This window comes from Pezoporus flaviventris, unplaced genomic scaffold (genome assembly GCF_033815535.1).
Source record: "Pezoporus flaviventris isolate CSIRO_AGI_PZ_B2104156 unplaced genomic scaffold, CSIRO_AGI_Pfla_v1 ptg000041l, whole genome shotgun sequence".
Taxonomy (NCBI): domain Eukaryota; kingdom Metazoa; phylum Chordata; class Aves; order Psittaciformes; family Psittacidae; genus Pezoporus; species Pezoporus flaviventris.
Genome location: NW_026892589.1, coordinates 8,190,634 through 8,216,106, shown reverse-complemented (window position 1 = coordinate 8,216,106; position 25,473 = coordinate 8,190,634). Strand labels below are relative to the sequence as shown.

At 41.2% G+C, this 25,473-nt stretch overlaps 1 long non-coding RNA gene across 2 annotated transcripts; it reads right to left on the bottom strand.

Annotated features, from left to right (window-relative positions):
* Window positions 1-646: 646 nt before the first annotated feature.
* Window positions 647-20,986, bottom strand: LOC133275625 (uncharacterized). Of its 2 annotated transcripts, XR_009745633.1 has the most exons (4): window positions 20,896-20,986; window positions 20,272-20,349; window positions 1,269-1,380; window positions 647-691 (listed from the first exon to the last, which is right to left on the bottom strand). It is a non-coding gene; the product is annotated as an uncharacterized LOC133275625 (long non-coding RNA). The 2 variants fall into 2 exon arrangements; XR_009745634.1 differs by lacking the exons at window positions 647-691; window positions 1,269-1,380 and adding an exon at window positions 19,642-20,169.
* Between the last annotated feature and the right edge of the window lie 4,487 nt (window positions 20,987-25,473).

Here is a 25,473-nt window from a genome sequence, read left to right as displayed (position 1 = left end):
ATCATTTGATAGGTTTGGGGAATAGAAGCTAGATGGAAAAGTCAGTCTATTAAAACCATCAGAAAAGTACTAGCACATTACAGGCCATTTCAAAATAAATTGGGGTATCTTTTAAATCTCTCCACAACAGTTTGTATTTTAAATCAAGAGACCATATGTATTGACTTTCCCCTGAGTAATCTAAGTGACAGGGCTCTCTGAGGTGCAATAATAGGATGCAAGCGAAGAAGTGGGTATTATTTTATCCTTGCTATGATAATCTGAATGCATCACTGCCCAGCATCATAAACAGTGAAATGAGAAGCATGAACAGCACTTTCAAAGTTCCCGTGCATTTAGGGATTGTAGGAGGGTGTAGAGGTCCCTGTCTCCAGTGAGAAGGAATGCAAACATTTAAAACTAAAGCAGAAACATTATATTGCTTAAGATCTAAACAAGAGGAAAAACTATAAAAGCTTGATTTTCTCCTCTCCAAGAAGGAAAAAAAAAAAAAAAAAAAAATCAAGACAGATGTCAAGAAATCATTGCACACAAAGTGCAGCTCTTAATAATCATCAGTATTTTAAAGATCTTTCTGAAGTTTTGCATTGAGACACTATAACTAAAGAAAGAAATCAAGGCTTACCAGTTAACATCTGCCTGGAGCAGGGAAGGAGACAATACTATAGGATCTTTTCCAGAGTAATGCACACTGCAGATGTATCAGGAACAGAAAAAGAAGTAGAAAAGCCATTACAGACACCAGCAGCCATCCCATAGGTCACACACTATTTTCCTTCTCTTTTCCAGCTATCCAGAATGGGGTTACGCCTCTTCCCCCAGAGCAAGCCCTCAGCACAGCCCCCTTCCCACAGCTGCCGCCCCTGGGATGGAGCCAGGTACCTCTGCCCAGCATCCCAACACCCACACAGGGAGAGGGGTGCTTGGCACTTCATTTAAATTATACCAGGAATGGGAACCAAGCCTTTAAACTGCTGCTCACATGCAGGCCGGTGTTAACAATGCAGCCAGCTGAGAGAAGGATTATTTAAAGGAAGACTTAGCTCAGTTCCACTTTGTGCTTTAACCAATAAGGACAACTTAATTACTTTTAAAGCATGAAGACAGAGAAAAGGATCATTATATATAACTATTTTAATGTCCTTTTCAATGTGAACTGTGAAGCTAATGCTACACAAGCAGAGGAGCCCACAGAGGTTTCTCATTCTGAAAAAGAATTCTCACACAGAGATTTGTTTCCCAGGAGATAGCTGTATCTGCTTACCTACCTGCATCCTCCATGGCCCACTAAGAACTACAGACACTACCCAAACAAGGCACAGAGCTCCCTCCTCCTCCTCTTGGCTTGCAAAAATATTCTGTGTGCTTGCCCACAGACAACTGGGATCAAAGAGCAGAAGAGCATACCATAGAGGGAAGACACATCTTCTGCTCTGCACCAAATCTGGAAAAGAAAAAAGTGGCAACTGATAATTACATGCAACAGTTTCTAATTTATAAGTAACCCACCATGAAAATTCTAAGTGCTTTCACAGAAACTGCATGCTGACCTATGCAAACCTCCTGTTTTTCTCCAGGATACTCCATCTCTTCTTCAATTCACAGTACAAGGATCCATTGTTGTGGGCTTGCATTTATTTGCAGGTCATTCCCATTTAATATCTTGCATCTGTCATTTCTCTTAACTTTCTACAGAAAGGGCAGAGAACACTACATAGAACTTATATGCCAGTAGGACGCAAAGGAAAATCCAGGTACAGCTTCAGCAGGATAGATACCTGCACTGAAAAAAAAACCCTTATAGACTGATCTGTGAGTTGCTCCCAAATTACTAAGGGTGATTGGATCTGAGAAACATAATAGCTTTGTACACCAAGCCAGTCTTCCTTTGACTCCAGATGCAAAATTACCATTTTTCTGCTGAAAGGGTGATTTCATGCCATAACTTGCATGACTAAGGTTTTCAGAGAAGACTTTTGTTTTGATAAGGACAAGAGATGCCCCGAGGCTTGTATTGTAATGTTATATGGATATATAGATAAAGAAATTTTTTGTTGAGCTGAGGGAGTGGTGCGATTTTTATCTGCATGATTACTTACTGACAGACACTGGGAACAGAGAGATTCTTCTTGACCTTTTTTCACCCCTGCCTCATTGCAAACTTAAAAGCCAGCCTGCCTTTGCAGCACCTGGGTACCACAGGCAGCCTGAGCTGCATCTGGCTGCTCTGTGTGCCACTGTCATTCCAGTGAACACTGAGTTACCTTTAAAATAGAGCAGTTTGCCACTTGAAATACAATCTGTAGCTCTAGGAAGAAAAAAAATAAACTGGTGCTGGCAATGGTCCCAAAGGAAAATGGTCAACAGAAAAGCTTCTGTGCTGGTATTTTTAACAGCTCCTGGGACTTGCCCTCCACTTGCATTATTAAATAAGCTTGCACTTCCATTGCTTTTGATATACTTTCAACCTCCAGCTAGAGCAATCTGCATTACAAAGCAAGCTGCAGAGCTCTGGGTATAACAGTGGTTGGATGGTCACCAGCATGTGCGTGCTGATGTTCTCCCCTGTTTACCCTTCTGTGGTGGGTGTAGTCCCTTCATTAATGCATGACAGATAGTGGTTAGATACCAAGAGGTGCTGCAGGGAAAAGATTAACTTTTGGAACGTTGCTGGAAACTCCATTGTGTGTCTTGTCTGAGGCTATTCACTATTTTTCACGTCTTCTACTTGAGAAAGTAGATAATCTTAGTTCAGATTACTGGATAGCCATAAAACTATCTCAGCCTAAAAATTAACTCTCCGTAATTTCTGAACTCAGGAGCAAGAGATTGGATGGTTTTGATTCAGTAAAATCTAAACCAGACTCGCTAAAGAGACAGCTAATTACAATAACTGAGTCTTTTCACCCCCAGATTTCAAACCAATTCAGAAAATTAGAAGTTATGCCCATTTTACAGACAAGAAAGGACAAATGAATTACCAGGCTTTCAAGGCATGACATAACCTTCAACTTCTGTCTAAGGAAAGCTGCAATAAGGCAACAGAGAAAGATCCTAGCATAAAGACCCTGATCTGCTTCCTCTTGAATAAGCCACTCCTGTCACTGCTGGCACCAGTTTACTGACCTAGAACCATAGTAGTCTGGTTAAAAAAATAAGCAGCAAACAGCTGGTCTCCAAATTTGCAGCTCCACACATTTCCCCACACACACTTCTAATTGATATCCCAAATCAAAAGTCTTAAGCTTGTCTTTAAACATAAGCCTAATCTCAGACTCAACCAAACACACTCCTCCAGGAATATAAGAACAAGTCATCTGCACCAGTGAACCTGAGCCATGAACAACACATGTATATGTTATTTCACAACACTGACTGTCGTTTTCTTGGTGATATATAATTTCATGGGATACTGTGCTTTGTCCATCCATCCTAGCTTCAAAAGACAAATTTAAACTTTCTTCCAGCTAGAAAAATAGCAGTAAGCGCACACAAGTGCAACAATTGGAGTTTAGGTGACATAATTCACCAGTACCATTACAATGCCACCTGATAGCCAGCTAAAAAAGTACCCTATTAATTCAAGTAAATGGGATGAGGGAGTAGAAAAAGACATGAAAATAGGCATGCACCTAAAATGTACTCTAACTCTAGAAGCATCAGAACATAAAAGAAATATTTTCCATGAAGTTTCATTGCTAACAAAACAGTTGGAAAAGTTTCATTTTTTTTTTCCCCTCCTACTTTTGCTTTTAAAATGTTCATGATGCAGCACAGCATCCCGAGTTAAGAAGATCAACCTCTCTGTTACTTTAAGCTGAAAGATTCTTCACACTTTCAACCTTATCCCTATTCAGCTACAGGAAGGGAAATAATCTATCTTGGATTTTACTCCACATTTCAAAACACCAAAACCATCCAAACAAGAACCGCTTGTGTACAGGGCAAAGTCTGTTTTGACTGGCACCCAGGAGGAATTATGACATACTATCATCAAAGCAAACTCTGCAGCTTATGGAGTAAGCAAAACAAGTTCTCTCGGTTTTCCAAGTTTTCTCATCATACAAATATCTTTGTAATTAAACAAGTAAAATATACAGGAGTTACAACCTTGGAACCAATATAATAAATTGGCTAGAAAAAGAAAGTAACTACTGTCTACACAGAGGATGTTTCCTGAGCATATGAAAAGCATATGCAATTTTATTATGTACCTGCTTTTAAATAAAATCTTCTCTGGTTTTCTGGACATGCATACACACAACAGAAGTATTTAACACATCCACATCATAGTCACAAACGTGCACAAAGGCACTGTTCTGTAGTGGAAGAAATAATTTCCTTTACACAGTTCTGTATAGGAACTACTAATCTGTCAAAAGTTCCCTCTTCACATTAAGTCTCATTTGTGCCTTGGAAAGAGGCGCAGCTCTGAAACGCCAAAAAAGTCTGGCAACCAAGTTAAAACTATTAAAGGTTCATTTAGCCCTTACACTGTACAGAAAATTAGGCTGATTTATGAAGAGATGTTTCTACAGGAAAAGATGTCATGGCTATGTAGACAGATACTAACCCAAGTATTAAGCACAGATATTAAAAGAGCATGAAACTGAAACATTCCTGTAAGCTTCATTAAAAGCTTAAACAGATTTGGAAGATGCAACAAAGTGATCCGAATCAAGTATCACAAAATAAACACTGGGCACACACTCAAAATGAGGTCTTTGTGAAAGTCATTGTTTTCATATCACCACACTGCCAAGGTGAGTAGGGCAGCCAGATACTGTCACTGCATCTCTAAATGAATAACGTAATAGGGAAGGACAAAAGCAAAGATTCCTAACCAAAATGCAAATAAGAAATTCCATATTTTCAAAGTCTGGTTTTCATCAATTTTGCCCTCAAACATTTGTTTTTCATAATCCCACTGTTCTAACAAAGCTTTTTTCAAGTCCTCTAATCGATGTGTATTTGTAAAGCCATACAGGTCCTTTGTTGAAGCTTCTATTCTAATCTGGGAACTTTAATTTTCGGAGAAGCCGATTCCTTAGTGGTACGGAAGCATCAAGATGAAGGTTCAGTGAACTCAAGGTCAGTAAGTCATGCATCTCTTTTGACTACTATTTGTTCTTGACAAGCAAGCTGCTCACAAATCCCTTTTGCAAGTTTAAGGCTCTGTGTAGCCTGCAGAGACAAAATTAGAATATAAACATCTACTCACTAGAGAAAACAAGGAAGTTATTGTCACTGTAAAGAAGGAGACATCTAAACCATAGCCCCTCTGCATTAATTCCATTATTGTGCACAGGCAAGCTGACAGTTATACCACTGAGTAAACTGCAGTTATCTAGTCAAATGATCATTTAATGTTCTTTATTTTACTTTTTCTAAAGAAAATTGATTTCTTGCTATTTATGTTCAGGGTATTTCATTGTGCTGTGATTATAAACTAGACTGAATGCATTTCCACTGACTCCCTGCAAAGTGTGTTTTACAATCCTTCCTGTTCATACCATGCAAGATGTCTTTTTTTAATTGCCAGTCTTTTCTCTTTTATTTTAAGTAGGATGCTTGCTTCTTTATTTACTCAAGAGCCAGGCTGGACTCCAGTCTTTAGACAAGCTGCTATGAGATACGGAAGGAAACGTCACCGATAATGATGTTTGCTACGTAAATGACAAAATTGCCCATTAAATTTCATGAAGACTTGGCAGATATTTGAAGTTTAGCTTGTAAGGACAATTCCTAGGGTGGGTTCTGGGTCGTGATGGTCCCTCATGTCACATCAGGGGTTCTCTTCTGTTCTGTGGTACAATACAGCTCCTGGAGGCCAGCAGCCAGGCAAGGGCAAGGCATAGCCAACCTCTACAACTAGAAATTGTGTGCCCCGTGCCAAGTATGGTCCTGGCCACCGTAGCCTTACTGTGGACACCAGGACATGCAGCTCCTGCAGCTGTTAAACACCACAAGGAGAAACATCCATATTGCAGCAATCAGCACACAGTTCAGCAAGGGATTTTCAGAGGGGTTTGTGCAAATTGCTTCATCTCTGAGGAAAAGAAGTGATCCTGTACTTGGGAAAGTGCAAACTTCCCAGATCTCCTCAAGTACTGCTCATGTAATTAGTTTAACCACCCCCAGGTTGAGAGCCTTTTAAGGACATATATTAGGCACAGGTTTTGAAACCCATTCAACATCCTGTGATTATTTTTTTTTCCCCCCTTTCCTTCCCACATCTCAGTATGCAAAATCTTATTGCTGTGGAAATAAAGGTGTGAAAAATCAATCAGAGACCTTTGCAAGCTATTAAAAAATCCTAACACAGCCTCTTTTTAACTGCTGGTGGTAAACTTGTAATGCTATCTCTGAATCTCTGTTGGAAATACTCCACGTGACATAAGGATTTTGACAGACATACAGAGCGTTTTCGATAATCCAGCAACTATTTACTTAGAAAACCACAGTCACTTTCACAAATTCATACCTCTATAAATATTATTTTACTGCTGATGTTTTACTATCCTTTCTTGGTAAAAACATCTCATGTAAAAACATTTACTTGGAGGGAAGGGTTAGACTTGACTGTTAATACCAATTGCTAAAAAACCCAAAGAACAATGCAGGGGTTTTATTCCCACTCACTTTTAGCTGCACATTTGTCTTGTCTGCAATACCGTTCATTGCTTCTCAGTTATGAGGAACTACTTCTCTCCTGCTGTCTGCTTTGATTCCACACGTGCAGCAGGGGAGCAGATGAGAAGCCCAGGGTGCTGTGTGGTGTGGACAGGAGGATGCTGCTGTCCCATCAGCTTCACCACCCAGCACAGCATCACAAGCACCGGTGAGTAGCCCCACAGCATACAGTAGGTAAGAACAAGGTAACGTGCTTCGGGTGAAAGTTCAGGTTTCTGCCTCCTCAACCTCCCGAGCACCTTACCCAGCTGTGGTCCCTGCTCCCCCAACACTGTCCTGACCATTGCACCCTGCTGTCTCTTCTCCATGCTTTCTGTAGCTATGGGACATTTTACAAAGAGCAATTCCTATGCCAGCATCTTACTCTGCTTCCAAAGAACACATGGATAAATTTTGATTCCAGTATTATCCCTGTACTACTGTGAAGACTAGAAGATCTTTCCTACTTGACTCCACTGAACATCTGCAGAAGGCATCCTTTTGTCCATCTTGCAGCAGATCCTGTATTAGATATGCTACTGTCCTGATCACCTCTAGCATCCCACAGACAACCCTGAAACACTCGGGAAAAGTGGGATCTTGGCAGCTGAACAGTTGACACAGCCCCACACATACACTGCTTCCAGCTATAAGAAATTTTCTTGGCTGCCCATACAGAATATTCATGAAATCTGCAGTGAATAGTGTGGAACAGAGGTCAGCAAAAATGCAAGAGTCACTTCATCAGCATGACTGCCAGCTCTCTGCCTACAGTAAAAAGGAAGTTCATCACAGCCTAACTCAACAGGGACAGATCTACATTTGAAAGAATGAAAAGTGAATAAATTCACCTTAATCCAGTCTTGCAAAACTCTGCTCTCATACTTCGCAGCTGCCCAGACTGGAGAGTGTTATGACACCTTTGCAGGACACATCTAATCAACAGCATGACCTGACCTGCTCTACAGGGAGAGCCCTTTATGTACACATTCCAGCTCTGACCTGTGTTGCAGCTTTGCTGGAGCTTACTCTACCGTTACAGCACGCTTTTCTGTCACAGGAGAAGTGTGTCCTGTGTGGCATGGCCCATTAGCTCTCTGAGCCCAAAGCGGCACTGGCTGTCTCCAACCACCTCAGCCATGCTCCTCTTCAGGTCAAACAGAAGTGCACTAGCACTCTAAACACCTTTCAAATTCCCAGCTATGCCTTTTTAATGGCTTGTCCCTAAAACAACAAGAGCTTCTAGAAGCAGACTCTTTGCTATTTAGATGCATTTCTCAGAATTCTCAAAGGCAAATAGCTGAAGAGGGGGTAAGCCAGACAAGCACATTAAGCTCTGCATGAATCCGTGCATGCACTTTATTTTGCAGACAAGTCATTAGCAGAGCTATTTTCCAGTCCGATTAAGAGGAAAATCCAAGAGTCATAAAGCTGAAGTTTCAGGCCCTGACTCTCTGCTGCTTTGTAAAACTGTAGTGAAAATTTCAGCTAAAGCAAGTGTAAGATAATGCCTCAACAAAGCCACCAGGACCATGTCCATCAGCTTCAAAAGACTTAAAGAACATACCATATCATCTCATTTAGTAACCATGATGATGGAGCTATTCCCAGGGGAGGTCCGGTTGCAAGTGAGAACTATGGGGAGCTGTAAGAAAATGCTTCTCCCAGGTTCTGGTTTGTTTTAAGGAGAAACCCTCCCAGCTCTTGGCCACAGCTCCACTTCTTGCAGGTTTGTGAGGAAGCTCACGCTGCTGATGGCACTGAGCTCATGTGAGTGTCAGTTATTTTGGAGTCTCTCCAGAGAGAAATATTTTGACAGTCATATTCTGTTCATTATTCTTGCAAGAGAGGAAATATGCACGTCCTTATCGAAAGGAATACAGTCAGCCCACCATGCTCTTGCCTGACTGGCTGGCTTATCTTGATAAATGCCAGCTAAGATCAGGACTTAGTGCCATTAGATGTGTCTAAAACATGAAGCTGTCATTACTGTGTCAGCACCAAGGATTGTTTCCAACCATGATAATGGTGGGACCACATTTTGAACAAAGACAGATTTTAGTCTGAAATGGCCTACCACACCAGCTGGTTCCCATTACAGCACAGAGACCTTTTGCTCATGATTATGAGCTTCACCATTATATTCTCTTTAATTGGAAACCAGAAATATCCTCCTCATCTATGACTCATACTGGACCTAGCACACAGTTACCTCATGGTTAGGGACTGGCAGAGTTGAAGTCTGCAGCAGTTCAAAGATCTATTTGATCCAAAGCCTGAAGAACACTGGGATAAATAAAGATCTGCAGACTGCAACCAGCCCTGCTACACAGATCTGCATCCTCAAAGCACCACCAGTAGCAAGTGCACCACGTACCTAGAGTTAATAAAACAACATTGGTGCAAAAATCACATCTTCTCTGTACCACCTTTTGACACTGGTCTTCAAAGCACGGGTTAGCTCTAAGGTTATTTCATGCCAACACTGAGAGAAGAACTCTAATTCATTCTGATCTGACTCAGCCCAACACTTAAGCAAAATACTAAAGTACTTTCCTATACAGCAAAGCACTTAAACATGTGGTTTAATTTTTAAAAGGTAAGGAAATGTTTATGTGCTTTGGACTGTTGACTTTGGACTACTATACCAAATGCTAGACACGTATATATAATTATATATAGACAACTGTTGTTAAAACTATATCTGTAGCTGGTTTTACTCTCAGGTTTTAAGGATTCTCAGTGGGTTTGTAGAAATTACACAGTCCCGCAAGCAAGCGTAATTACATACATCATTCAAGTTGCTTTCCATTTTCCCTAGCAGAGATGTGTCCCTGCAAGGCAGTAACCTGTGCTTTATTCCCCTAAGCCAGCACCTGAAGCTGTGTCGTGTTTCTCTTCCCATCAGACTGAGTGCAGAAGATTTCACATGAATACAGATTTATGACTTGCTGCTTGAAAATGTGCAATGTCAAGTTTCCCACTGAGTTTTATTGAGTTGGCTCTGGCAGTATGTACTACCCAGTGCAGTGTGATCATTTCAGACTCTAATCCTGCCTAATCCTGTTCTACAGGGTTTCATTTTCCGCCCCCCTCCCTGTCCTCTCTGCCTGACAATTTTGGCATCTACACCTCGCACCCTGTGCCACTTCTATTGAAAATTAAGATCAAGTGGGCATCTTAAAGTTAGGACTTTTGCTGACCACAGGACTTGTCTGAGACCAACAAACAGCACCTTGTATTCTCACCTCTGAGCTCTATCCAGTCTTGCCTCAAACCACTTAGATTCAGTTGTACTGAAAGCTCCCTTTTGCTCAGTTTACACTTCAGTTCATGGCATCTCTTATTTATGCTACATTGTAATGCAAATTGTTTGCAGCTATTCAGCATAGCAATACAAAGATTTCAGAAGCAGCAGAAAACATGTGCCTTTTCATTTTTTCCCCTACAGCGAACCAACTGTCCCTAAAACAAAACCAGTTTAAAAATAATGTCATTGATTTCCTAGTACACACATGTAGCATTAGATGTAGCTTGTTGGATTGTCTCATCAGCTGTACAGGGTTAACATCAGGTGGAAGGTTGCCTTTTGCTAGAATAGGAACTGGCAGTTTTAGAGCAGGCCTGGGCATCCTCCTCCTCCCACGGAAAGGAAGTGCTTTGTAGGTGCCCAGCCACCACAGAGCCACAGGCTTGTTGCAATTCACTAATTGCCAAGTTTAACATTTATAAAATGGTTTGCTTCCATAAAGAGAGTAATTATGCCTGTATTTCTCCTAAAATGGGGAGAGAGATGAACCCACAAAGCACAAGACAAAGGGGAGACAGTAAGATGGCCTCTTAAATAACTTCCAATGGAGACAGTGGAACACAGTAGCACACTACCAATATCCAACCCCTAGAAAAATGACAGGGTTCCTGAAAACAGTTATGGACATTGCAAGGGGATAGTGAGCTTCAGAGACTGCAAGAGCATCACTTGAAAAGCTAGATACATATTTTAAAGCTGTCTTTAGGGCAAGTATAATTAAGCAAACCAAGGAGAAGAAAAATAACCACCAAGAGCCATCTCCTTGCTTGGATATGACAACTTACCATCCCAAGTGGGCAGCAACAAGAAAGGAAATTGTTTACTACTCTCCTGACAATGCCCGACAGCCCCTCCTTTAAGATAAAACATGCAAAGCTGTCTCAAGGACCAACCAGAAAGTTTCAAATGGCAAGTACCTCTGCCTACAGTCAGAGAGAGATTCCTAAGCCACAGTCCAAGATCCCAGGATAAAGATTTCAAGGAGGCTGCAGGGCAACTGGAATCCAACCTCCCCAGTTAAACACAGTAAGATCTGGTACTTCTTTTGGCCCCTGAAAATGGTAGTGTTTCAGAACCTTTCCATCGAGCACAAAATGATTCACTGACAGTGGGTTTGGAGCACTTAGATAAGAATCTATTCACTACATAAGGTAAAGCTGTTCTCACACCTTCCAAGAGCATCTGGAGAGAACCAGAGGAGAGAGGAAGGATGGCCCAAAGCCTGTGCTGCTGGGGCAGGGAAGTCAGAGATCATTTCCCCAGTGCAAGCAGCTATGACTCACGCTTCCTCTTTCTGCTTGTGTATCTCATCTGTGCAGTCAGACTGTGCTAACAGTAATCCTTTAACTTCCAGACTATTTGTAGTCATCTACTGCAGGCTTCCCAGTTCCATAGAGGCCTTGAGCTAGAAGTGATACAATGCATGATAGATCATAGCAGAATGGATTTTCCCATGAAAGCAGCCACAGATATCTTAGACAGGGGTTGAGTGCAGTTAACACACTCCAAAATCATTCCACTATCATATGTTGTCACTACTCAGCAACAAGAAATAGATACATATTTCTATGCCTTGAACTTTCTCCTTTTGACAAAGCACTTCTGCTGAGAATTTTGGAAGGTTGCTACACAACTCTGACTTTGTTCAAGTGTCCCCTGTGACAGACATATCCTGGAGTGTATTAGAGTTTAAAAATACAGCAACAAGATAAGCGGTGGCAGGAAGACAGAGAAATTCAGAACTTTGAGACTCAGACAAAAAGATATTTCTAATCTCTGCTGAAAATATAAGACAAAGTGCATAAGGCAGTGAAGCACAAGGAGACTGTTACAAACTGGAGGAGAGGTTGGAAAGAGGGAAAGGAAGAAGGGAGAGGAACTTCTCACATCAGCAAGCAAGCTTGATAGCAAGATGAGAGAGAGGTCACAGCAAGACAAGTATAGCAAGCAAGCAGAGCTCCAGAGTGACACAGTCTACAAGACAGGTCAGGGCAAAGCCTATGTCTATGCTTCATTTTGTTCTTATTTTTGGCTTTCCACATACCTTCAAAAGAAGAGATTATCAGATAAGAATTGATGGGACACCATTAAGACAGAAGGTTTTTCCACCTCTATTGTGTGCATGACATTCCTTTCCCTCTGGTCTCCAGAGATCTCAGACATTTGGGGATGTAATTTGCAAGGCACACAAACACAACTATACAGCAATGCTGCCTTTGGTTAGCAATTTGATCAATGGTGCAATTTAAAGTGGGTGTTTAACAGCCTCATAGTGTTTCTTTACCATGGGATTGTACAGCCCAGCCTGTAACATACACTTCTGTGCTACCAACAGGTGCTGGGAACCATGCCAACGTCCCTCGTCTCATGAATAGCTTCTGCTTTTCCTCATGGTGTCCATGCACTCCGGGGTAAAGGAATTCTAGACCTTCACTTCTGTAAGGCAGAAGATTCAGCCACCTCAGCTAAAGAACAATAATTGGTACCAGATGCCGATTTCCTGAGGGCTAATTCTACACGAAGATAATATATTGAAAACAAAAAAACCATATCATAGCAACGCACTGGGAATTCAGGAGAGATGTAAATGGAAAGGCTGGCTTCCACTGCAGCAGTCAGAAGTGCCATATTTCCAAAGGTCACAAGAATCTGCATAATCAACATGGGAAAAAAAGATTGACGTGGAACAGTTGGAAAAAAGAACCAGCAACCATAGAGCTGTATAATAGTGTTACCAGTAGTGCTGCCAAGGTGAAAGAGGACCTGATGCTGTTAACTTGCTGAATACATATTAAGACACAAGCAGAAGAGATGGGGGTTTAAATGGGAGGAATTACTGTTCTAATATTCAACCATTTTTTTTACGGGAACCTACCAATTTCTCCCTTCTCTGTACTTTCTTTCCATTCACTTTCACACTGAATAATATCCAACAGTTCCATTCTTGAAGCATTTTGCAAGTTGTCCACCATGTTCACTAAATTTTAACCACTTACGCCTTGCATCAAAATAGCTTCAGTTGTTAAGAAACTCAAGCGCTTACACATTGCCACATGGACTCGGGCAGACAGTACCGGACAACTGCTCAGCATCCACTTTCTTTCAGAACTTCAACTTACACACACACAATACCCAACTGTGCAGAGCACAAGCTGCTCTCAACAACCCATATCATGAGCCATGTCACTCCCAGCAGCAGGCCAAACAGGGGACACAGGAGAAAGCAGAAGCTATGACATGGCTAAATCTAGAGGGCATAGGAAGAAGTCAGAAACATGGTAGAACTATGTCTAATGGTGTCAGAGATAGAGGAGACTGACAGCAGGAAAGATGGGAGAGCTGAGGATACTGCAAAGGAAAAATCATAGGGAATATGAAAAGGCTACAGAGATTGCTGCAGTGGAGTAGCACACAAGACATTGGTCAAAACCCCATGGCACGTGCAACAGCTCCTCTTTTATCATTTAATATTCAGTGCTATTTTATAACAGCAGGATATCCCTGACTCTTCCTCTGCTTTGGAATGTAAATAGCAGCTGTCTGTATTTTGTTGGTGCAGAGGCATGCTGTAGGCATGCTCTGTCTGTGCTATCAGCAGGGCCTCTCAGGAGGCAGCCAGGAGAAAGCATGGTTTCTTAATCTTGACAGGGCTTAGGAGAGAGATCAGATTTGAACAGTTCATCATCAACAAGACTTGGATAATTCTAGACATATAGAGAGGAGCTTTAAGTACCTAAGGAACCCTCTTGGTGGTGATACTCAGCTGCTTACAGAGGTAGGTGGGAGCTGTGAGGATTATCCTTTTGGATTTAGGTGCCTAAAACCTTCCTCAAGTTCCTCCTTAGGCACCTATTCCTTTCTGTAAATCCAGCACTCAAAAATCACTGTCCCTTCTTTTCCCTATCCATGGAGCACAGGTTAAAAATACCTGAACATCTGAATAAATCCTGGCATCTGAAGCCTCATTTGCTCTTCATAGTCTTGCAGCTGACTTCAGTGCAGTAGAGTGATATTATAGAATCATAGAATAGCTTAGGTTGGAAAAGACCTTTAAGACCAAGTTCAAACATTAAACAGAGGATAAACAACAGTTAAACAGATAAATATCCCACAGAAACAGGCAACAGTGCAGGGAACAAATAACTACAGCAGGAGGACTCAAGCCAAAAAATATTAAAAAGGTAAAAAAGGCTGATCTACTTCTGCCTCAGTGAAGTAAATCACATCACTGTTGCTGACCCTAGGATTACCTCTGGGATCTCATCAAATTGCCCACAGCCACACAAGTGAAGTGGAGAGGGCTACTCGTCATTTTTCCCTTTTTACTGTAATTTGGCCCCAAGAATGCCTCACAGGAACCTTTTCTAATACCTTCTCTCCTTTACTAATTACAAAGGAGTAGAAATATTAAGATCCCCTTGATAGGAAGCTGAGGATTCCTGCAGAGCTTATTTCAATGTAAATCTCCTTAGTAACAAAGGAAATGGAGGGAGAAAGAGAAAGAAGTCTGCACAGAATTTGCAGCCTGCCTTTCTAGGGGAGTTTGCTACCTTTCTGCTCCAGAGATCATTCAGCCTCTCCCCCATCAGCACCCCTCACTGTTCCTAACTTCTGGCAAGGATCATCCAAGAGGAATAGGTTTTTTTCCCCCCCCCTAAAGTTCTCAATGAGGCATCAGCTGTTCTTTAGAGAGATTATAGTGGGAGCATTCCTAGCACATTGACTCCACTGTGCAGCCAGCCTTGCAATTAAATGGCTCAGCAAAGGTGGTTTCCAAGGATAAACTGTGCCAGGGATGACAACATTTCCTCACCAAATTGGAGAGAATCTAATAAAAAATAAGGATAGAGGAAAAATGCTCTAGCTCTACAGCTATTATTAGTGTCTCAGAGCATTGTCACTACTTTGCCTGTGCTGTCAGATGTCACTTTGCATCAGTTCTGGGCAATGCTCAGAAGAAAAATGGTGGAACTCATTTAATTCTGCAATGCATGACTGGGCTCTGCAGCAGGGCTGCACAGAGGGTTAAGTGACCTCTTAATGTTTGTGGGAGCACTGCTCAACAAGTTCAAGTGGGCTCTCCAATAATTTATGCAAACACCTTTTCGCATAGACCTGCAATTTATAGTAATTTATACCTTCTATCTAGCTGCTCTCACAAAGCATAAACCAAGTACTTAAAAGCAAGTTCCAGCCCTCAGTCCTACTGTCCCCTAGAGCAGCTCCCTACTGAACAGGCACACTGAATAGAGGAAAAAAAGACAACTGAGGCACGTAAATGACTGACATATAATGAACAAGCACACTTTGGGGGACAAACTGTGCTTGGAACCCAAGCCTGAGCCCATGAGCACCATGCATAGCATAGCAGCGAACCCAGCCAGCAGCAGCACACATGTTCTCTGGCAATATGCTTTTCCATATTCTTTTTGCTTACTGGAGGATCAACCTTTTCATAAGCACTTTTTCAATCCCCATTTGTTTCTTCAGGGACAGCTTCTTAGGTTAAAGCTGAGCAACTTTGTCTCAGCAAAGAATCTGGCACCCAGCAGACACTGACTGCTTTTTTCTGCTTTGAGGAAACATGTTACAAACATCCTTTGCGATCTTCCACAAGGAATCCAGATTATTAAATCCTTTTTACTGCTCAGAATGACATAATGGTTAATTTTGCTGACCATGTGGCAGTTTACTTTGAACTATATGTGTAACCAAAGTTAATCAGAGTTGACTAGAGACCTACACTCATCCTATAGTACACTCATTACACACTTCAAAATGCCTGCCTTTGCTCTGAACTGAAAGCCACATCCACCAAAATAAACTTAACTAGTTTTTCTTACGATCTTAGTCACCTGCCAACACACTGTTTGCTAGAGAAGAACACAGGATTGTTTAACAGCTACCTAAATGCAAATTAAAATGGCAGCTTCAGGGAAAAAGAAACAAAACCTCAGGTGTCAGTGATTTCTCTAAGTGGACTGAAATCACACCTCCACATTCAAGCTGTAGACAGAGCCTGTATTCTTGAGGTGAATTTTGGGAAGCTAATTTAACTCCTCCTTTCAAAACATCTATTAGCTATTCAACACACTTGATGTGACTGGGAGTAATGTCATGCTGACGGCTGCAAGATTTCAGCCAGACTTGTAGATTGGAGCACCTGATGGATTGCACTTCCAAGCATCTGCATAGCTCCAGAGCTCAAACTGCCTCTCTTTAAGATTCTTTCTGTACTACTGCATTGGAATGCCTGGCTTTAATGAAAAGCTTTGTTTTGACCACAGCATCCAAATCTCAGAATATACAGAGCTCTTCATTGAGGAAAAAGGGTTTTTTTTCTCTTTTCTGAAGACAACAAAAAGACAGCTGTGTATACACACATGCTGTGATGTAACATTAGGAAAATCGGAGAGAGATTGAAGTCCTCTTTGTACACAGACACACCTGATTCACTAGGAGAAGCTAATACACTGGCATGAATTCTCTGTGGTCATCCTAGAGGAGGAAGACAGCTGCGACAGTTGCTTGATAAGACAGATCCCACAGCTCCCATTCCATCAAGGGCCATGTCCTCTCCATCTGCTGGGCTCTGCTCCATTACAAGCTTATTACTGGCCTTGTCCTGCTATTTTGAGAGTCAAAAGCTCCATTAAGCATTGTTTTTTTCTGCTAGACTAAGTCAGTAACAACCCCAGAACTACAGGAGGAGGAAAGCAAAACAAAATATCAGCTCAAAGACTTGTGCCTGAGAAGTATCACTGGGGAACAATTAGGCTAGAAAGCATAAACAAGATTTAATAATCATGCAAAGATATAACTGTGGAAGCATTTGAATTCCAATGTTAGGACTAAACTCTTTGAGTCAAGCTCCTTTGTTTTCAAGGTCTATATTTGTATTATATTTCTTAGCAGCAGTGCTACTGGTAATGATTTCCTCCTTCCCCCAAGAAAAAGTAGTAATGCCTTCTTTAATTTGTTTTCTCTTAGCTGCTACCTTTGAGCATTTCAGAGCAACATAGAAGTCTAAGCAAAGCTTCACTGACTTGAAATTCTCTTCCTTTGGTTTAATCATAGCTAAAAAAGCTTGAGCAACAAGTACTTAAAACCTACCTCAAACCCAAGTGTAAAATGAAAAGGGTGAAGTACATCAAGCGCATCAGAAGTCTGCCTGGCAGAAAACAAATAGCTAGATTCGTAGAGCTGATTCCTGCTTGCAGAACAACTGCTCAGCCCCAGCTATTTCATTAGCAGTGCTCTGAAAGGTCCTAGGGACTTTCTTTTTGAGGTGTAGGCAATTCAGAGAGCTGAAAGATCACTGTAATTTGGCCTATGAAAAATGAGTAGGTGTTCACACTTCATTTCCCAATAGAGAAAGTCATGCTCATCATAGAAACTATCATCATGCACAGAACTAATAGCTGCCCTGCTTGGCAGGCACACCCATGCACATTAAGGAAGCCTTGCAGTGCTCCAGCTGTTACCACCTACGAACAAGAGACTGGTTAACAACACTGTGAGCAAGGCATATTTTTTTTTCAACATCTACAATGACATGAAAAAATATAATGATGTTATAAGTAAGCAAATACAAACAACCAAAACTAGACTTTTGGAACCGCAAGACAAATAGAAAACTACTAAGTATTCCCAAAGAAACTCCCTGCTCCCAAATGAACTGGAATAAAATCATACTGGACAAGTCATAAACACAAAAAGTCAAGGATATGGGGAGAGGATGCAAAGCTAACAAAATGTTGAATCAAGGGAATAAAACACGCTGCCACTTATCTGAATGAGTAACATCAGCTGCAGTCAAAGGGCAATGGCTGGACAGGACTTGGTATTTACACATTCCTTATATAAGCAAAGGAAAGCGCAAGGCCTGGGAACAACAGCGCACCAGCTCTTGGAATTCCAACCGTCAGTTATATGCCTATGCAGGGTCTCTGCCCTAATCCCATGCAAAGTCTTAGAAAACCTCAAGGCCTCTCTAGAAGACTATTTAGCAACTGACTTCTGCTTGGATATTGCCAAAATAAACTGAACTCAAAGTTAGAGGTGGCCGAGTCCAATTTCATCTTGATTAGTATTTACATAACGCACAGAGAAACACAAGAAGAACACATAAATAATGTACTGTTTGTTGCAGGCGTCTCAGGAGGCGAGTTCTCAGCTATAATATTGATCCTCACGTACACTCCAGCTCACTGTGCAGAAACCCAAAATCATCTTCTCTACATCCAGAAGTAACTTCCAGAAGCTGAGCTGCACAGGTTGGGTTGCAGACTGCTGCTTTATCATACCAGACCTAGGAGCCAGAGCTGCACTCTGGATATCAGCCTTATGTAGAAAAAAAAAAACCTAATCATGGGGAATTTCCAGATCTGGTTAATGTAGAAGACATCTTCCATTTCCTTCACTTCTTTCCTCCTAGTGGACTTGACATTCTGACAACACTCCCAGGAAATGGAAGCCTGGGAGAAGCTGGTTGCTGGATTCTTTCTCCTGTTACAGTACCACTGCTTATCCACCCAGTCTTAATACAATCTGGGGGGAATCCAAATCAAAAGTGTTACCTAGAAATGGGTCAGTACCATCACTTTCTGAGGCAGCTATATAATACAATATTACTCAACAGCCACAAGAAGTCTGTGCCACCTGTGAGAATAGTTCCTCTTCCCTGTTTTTATTCCTTCCTTGTTGGAAGAAGGGCTTAACTTCATACCTAGTCCATGTGGGCAAAGATGGAGGGCATCTGGACATTCCTTCTTTTCTACCCCTTTGAGAGCATTGTTAGGAGAATTATTCCAATACTTACTTTGATTTGAAGAGCCATTTCCACTACTTCACCTAAAGATGCCACAACTCCCTACCACCTTGCTCCTCTAAAGCACCTTGGTCAAGCATCGGCTGTACCTGATCCTGGTTTGCAGCTTGCTAGGTTCTGGTGAGACATCTGCATACCTTCAACCCACCTGAGAAATGGTGGAGTGGCAAAACTAAGGGGTGGCTGGAACCCACGGTGTGGGTTCCTCTGCTGGTTTACAGCCACAAAACAAAGTAGCTGAGGATATCGTTATTGGTTAAAAAGGCATCTAAAGCACCCAGCACAGCAAATGTTCTCCAATATGAGATTCATACTGAGCCAGCAAGAGAGGTAGTGCAAAGATTCAGCATTACTATTTTTCTGATGCATCAATGTCTCATAAGTTTGCAGCAGATGAATGTCACTCTCAAGCATACTGTTAGGAAAGATTGCTTAAAATTAATTAGCTTAGTAACAATGGCCTGTCATTATGCTACTAAGTCACCAGCATGAGCACATAAGTTACAGTGACAGCTCAGGGTATAAAATAAGTGCCTTTATATTGGAATTTGCAAAGTGCTAGCAGTCAAATGCCAATCTAGTCACTTCTTGTAATATTGCATAGTTTGTTCTTAATAGACTGCTCCCAACTCCCACACAAAAGTATGACTTATTTTACTACAGAGAAGTCTTTCTACTTAATACACTGACCGTGCACAAATTTAGAAAGCTTTTTAAAGTGTATTTATTTGTAGAAAGTTGATTCATTCAACATCAAGTTGAATGTCAGATGTAGAACAAGACATCAAAAAAGGCTGAAGGTAATGGAAAACAAAAATTCTCTCGAGTGACTTATCAGGGGATGCATGATAAACTTGAGGCAAGGACCGAATTCTGAGGGGTAAGAACATCAGCAGTTCCCACATTCAGCACTTTACAAGATTTCCCCAGTAGAGAAGGAAATAGTTATTGCTATAATTATTTCATAGTTCCAGTCAGCTGCATTCAGTTGTACTGTTATATTCCAATGGCAGGAAAAAGGAATACAGTAAACTATAAATATCTGTCAGAATTCCTTTGAAAGGACAACAGTTAATTGCATAGCTTGATCTCCTGCCATGCAGAGCTTGCATTTCAGGTTAGAAAGGTACAGATTGTTATTGATTTAATTCTCTTGAAACATGTGCAGTATAAAACTGTTCAAAAGACTTATGGGGAAGAAATATATGCTTCCAGAGGAAGTCCTATAGCACAAGATTGTGGCAGACTTCCTTCTTGTAAAATGCTTTCTGAAATTCAATACAGCCCCTTGCAAAGGCCCTCACAATCCCCTCATAAAATGAGGTTCCTTGCTTCCTTTGCAGAAGTGAAATTAAGTCTGTGAATCAGATGAAGAACAACAAAAGATCAGCAATAGTAGGAAGAGCATGCAAAAAATAGTCCTCTGCATTAAGAATAATTCAGTCCTTATTACACTCACTCTAATAGCGAGTAATACATTTCAATCTCCCCTGTTTTCCTTTCATTTAGCTTCCAGTTCTGCCTTTCTCTTTAAAATCTTTCTGGAATCAAAATAATTCCAGACAATCAAGCCAACATTTTAACTCTTGTATTCTCCTAATATCTTTTAATTCACTTCTGATTTAGCTCATGCAAAGTTGGTCTGACCACCCAAAGACATTAGAACATGTAACTGTGCAGTGATTTGTTAAGCCTTGTCCATTCTGGGGAAAAAACTCCCCATTATAACCATTGACAACAGTGAGGCTGAAGCCCTGTTTAACACTTGTCCAGCTCACCTACTTTCCACAAAGGGTAACTTGACCCAGTGTAAATTATATATCATGGTGATTTTGCGAGTCTACAGCTGTGTTTAGACTGCTGCTGGTACACAGGGAGCTGAAATTCCCAGTGCAGAAGCTTTTATTAACAAGTTACACACATACTAGTAAACTCCTTGCTCCCAGATACTGTAATTAAGATGACACATCGTCCTGATGGTTGCTTTAAAGAGACAAAGTATTAATGCAGGAAATACTGCTAACATGTTTTAGCACCTGCTTATCATTAGTAGCTGACCACTTGTTAAGTTACATTTGCACACCCTCCTTTATTAGGGGAGTTCTGGAAGTTGTAGGTTGTTAGATACATCTTCTGAGCTCCTTTTTGCTAGCTCTCCCCCCAGTTTCCAGGCTTAGAACAGAAAAACATATTTACAGCCTAAATTTTCACGGGGGGGGGGGGGGGGGGGGGTGGGGTGTGGGGTGTGTGTGTTGATTTTTTTTGTTTGTTTTTGGGATTTTTAAGAGTTTTTCTTTCCAACATTAGCTGAATGATAATACACACCAAGAGATAAAATAAAACATATTACTTCAACAAACTTAAGAGTAAAATGAACACAACCTACAACACACTTAGGAGCAACTTCCATCCAAGGAAAATTTCCAATGGTAGCACTTAATAATGCTGATTGAGAAGATTTTAATTTGTACTCACCCCAAAACACCATGTACCACACAGCACACTGAGCACTGAAGAAGGTGGCTGTATACCAGCAACGTTCTAAAAGCAAGCAGAAGAATCATTAAATAGATTACTGAGCCCAACAGGATTCAGTCATACCTAGTCAAGTAAGACATAATATTAGGTACTGATTATTCTGCTGCAGGGCCTGATAACACACAGCAGTTTTCAGACTTCACACATATGAAGCAAGAGGCAGTACATACCCTGCAAGGGGTACAGCCTCCTGAAATCTGACCCATACGTATGCAAATCCACAGGCAGAGAACATCAAACTTCATAAGGCTGCATGCAGGAGTCAGAGCCTGCCCACATGGAACAAGTTCGACAGCTAGAACCTGAGGGAGATCAGACAGGCAAAAAATACAGGCAACAAGTTAGGTAGGAGAAGGGTGGGGAAAGTTTTACTGAGATGAAGTAGGCAAGAAGGAATCTCTGGGGGAGAAAAAAAAAATAGAGATTTAAGATAACAGACAGTAACAGCAGACAGGATGCAAATGGGGAATTCTTCCAACAGATTTCTACCACACAGGATCTCAGAAAGCATTTGTGCTCACCACCACATAGCTGAGAAAGACAGCCTACTGAAGTTACGGGAGAAGAATACTGAGGGCTTGTCCCTGTATCTCTGTTTCTCCAATTTAAAATGAGACTAAAGATAATAACATCCTGTCCTGAAACAATTTCAGCAGCTAAATAGAGTATATAGGGTCAAGTGAAATTAAGCTGTTATTAACTACCACCTTCTCTCACCTATGATATCAGAAAAAGAAGATAGTTTCTTTGAACAAAAGAACATCATAAGAACTACCATTCATACTATTATTACTCATAAAAACAAAACACTGCTATCCGGCTATTATAGATAGACGTGATTTCCTTCTTTTTCTTATTGTAATTCCCTTCCCTCTCCTTTGCCCACTTGGAATGTAGAGCCAGCCCCGCTTACACAGTGGCTGTACCATAACTGAGGCTGTGAGTTGAATCCAGCTAAACTCCCAACTACCATACTGGGTTCCCTCAAGTGCCTGGCAAGAAAGCTGAATAGCTGAGAACAGTACCCTTACCCCTCCTTTATGCCTTCACAGGCCAGCAAAATCACCACCATGTCAGCATATGGAAGCGGTTAGTAAATGAGGGGAGGGTCAGATGCAGCCCTCTATGCATTGATTGCAAGCACACACTTTCTCCCAAAAGCAAAAAAAAAAGAAAGGCGTACTTGAACCCTTAACGCAGACAGGCTGAAGCTGATTTATTGGGGTGATTTAGATCAGTTAAAACAAATTTAATTTTGAATACAATTTTATATCAATTAACAGAGTCTCACAAGTGTAGCCATTAAGGAATCTCTTTCCAAAACCAAAGCCAAATATTCAAGATTTATGAGACTGACTTGCCATATTGGAAGTAACTAATTATTCGTAATGATTCTTTGTACTCTGACAGTGATTATGTATTTTCAGTGCAAATGACCATGCTGAAGCAAGTGATAAAGGCAGCCTATGTTTGTGGAAGGGATACCAAGCAGTTAAGGCCTGATCGTTACAGCCAATCATTGGGGTAGCAGGGGGAGAAACAACAGACACCAGCTAAGACCAGTGATGCAAAACCCAGCTTATTTAACATCAAGTGTGTTCTGGTGCATGCCAGAACTGTAACGTGGTCTCATTTTACAGCCTTAAGCAATTTTGAATTTGGGTTGGTTTTTTTTTATTACGACCTTTTAGTTGTCTTTCCACCTTGGACATGATGGTCTTTAATAGAGCAAGGCCTCACAGATTCAGCCTGGAGTGTTTGCAACAGATTGTAAAGTACATTTGGGGTGAGAAGAACAACAACAGGCTTGGAGACTAATTCTCATTTGCACTGAAGTTTCTTCACCTTGCTCTGAGAGCAAAAGGCAGGGAAAGTGCAATAGCAGCCGTGCTTCCAGCTCCACAGGATGAAGGAAATGTCTCTAGATTACACTGCTCTGATTAAAGTCCCTGGGAATCTGAAAATGATAGTTAGACAGGGACCTGGTCGATTTTCATATTGCCTCAGGGTACAGAGAATATAAAAGCACCGCCTTTCTCCTCATAACTTCCAGTCCTACCCTAGACACAGGAATAGAGTAATTGAGAACAAAGTCCCCGTTCCAGTGAGGTGTTCCAGTGCCAGCAAGGTTAATGTCCAGGGGCAAGCTGGTGGTGAGAGCAATGCCATGTTTACTGTTATGGTAGCTGCTGTTTTGATGCTGTTCGCGCTCAAACTATGAACAAGGCTTTAATTTCTGATCCTCAAAAAACAAAGGCAGAGCAAGTTGGTCATTAAAATCTGCAGCAGCATGCATGTGATTAAAATGTTAATGTCAATATTGTAATCAAGGTCTGACTCACAGGACAGCTGGTAAGAGACCTGATCTGTATTGTTTAGCCCCGGTCACCTGATGCAGACCAGGGTTACAAAAAAGGTTGTGCCCAGTACAGGGCAGGGATCAGCATCCACTGCTTGGTGTGGTTAGCTGTGGGCTAAAAAGAGGAAATCAGATCAAATACAAGTGCAGTATTGAGAAGTTCAGCTATACTTGCACTCCTGGAAGAGGAAAGCTTTTCTACGGATCTCCTTAGTATCATTTAAGTTGCAGCTCTGTTGCAACGGTCCCTGAGTATCTCCTATTTGCCTTTGGTGCTGCTGCCAGGCTATCTTCTCTCCTTGTCTCTCTGGCCCATCTCTTTTGATTCTTTTGGAATTTTCTGTGCTAGTTTCTATCTAGTTGAGTTTTATCCATTTAAGCCCGTAGTAAATTTTGCCTGGTGGTGTCTAAACACCACAAGAGCTATAGTCTGCAAAGCTTCTTTTCAATAAATTCAGAACTAATGAAGAAGGCCTCTCTATTGTTGGAATGTCTAATACAATTATGAATTGAATGAACAGACCAGGCAGCAGTGGAGGGCTCCCAGGTTTGTGGCAGGGAATTGCCTGTTCTAACATCCATCTGTTTTCATTCCCTCTGATCCATTACCATTCACCTAGAGTTGTAACACGATGAATATCATTGTGCAAAAAGCCATTTGATGCAGGGCAGGGGTAGGAATTCGCTGTAGGTCTGCCTTCTATTGAAAACGTGAAATTGCCTTGGTGGAAGGAAAAGCACGATTGATTAAGAGAAGCTGTTTCAAATAGAGCTCTTTCACAGGTGGACAGTTTGATTTTGTTAATTCCTTTGGATGATCCTTCTGCTGAGTCAACAAAAATATACATATATATATATATACACAAAATTGGGGATAACGATGGATATCACAGAGCTGCTGACGGTGTGGAGTTAATTGGAAAAGAAATTGTATTCACAACTTTCCCCAGAAGGCACCTTTGGTTTACATTCGCAGTGACATTAAACTCCTGAATGTAAACATATCCGGGATTTGAATCTTGATGACCCTGCTGACAGGAAATAAAGAAAAGAACTATACAGGCAATTTCCACTGTCCTTGTTGGTCAGCAAATTTGGAAATGAATGAAAAAAAAAGAGACCTAGAAATGCATATTAATGATGGCAGACCTAAAGCACAATGGGACTGGAATGAGCCTAAAAATTCCCCAGTTTCTCTTTCTTAATGACTTACTCTTATGATGCACTTCTAAGGAACAGAGAAATTACCTTGTAAATGAAGGGATAGACTCACAAATGTAAGAACAGCTTATTGGACTCGGTGTAAATGCTCTTTTCTAGGAAGCGACTCAAGTATTGGTGAAGCAAATACAGTTAAGCTCAATCCACTGTTTAACTGGGTGTATCTAAACTCCAGATTTTTCATTAACAACCATCCCCTAGATTTTGGCTATAGCTTTAAAATACCATACATCTAAAAAATGATAGTACTGTCCTTTAGAGAAACAGGAGAGAAAACACCCTGTTGGAAATTCACAGTCCAACAAACCCCACAGCAGATAACTGTGACTCCCAACTAGCCTGTAATTACTCAAGGAAGCGACTAGACTCAGCTATCTTCCCTGTTTAATTGGCACGGAAAAGATTATAGGATTTTATTAGGATACAAATGACACCGATACAAGTGTGATTGAGGCATGCAATGCTTGACTGACTGCTTGCATTAAGAGGCTTTGTACCACTCATGGGATTTCTACCTTTGGTTTTAAATTGCTTAAATTTAAA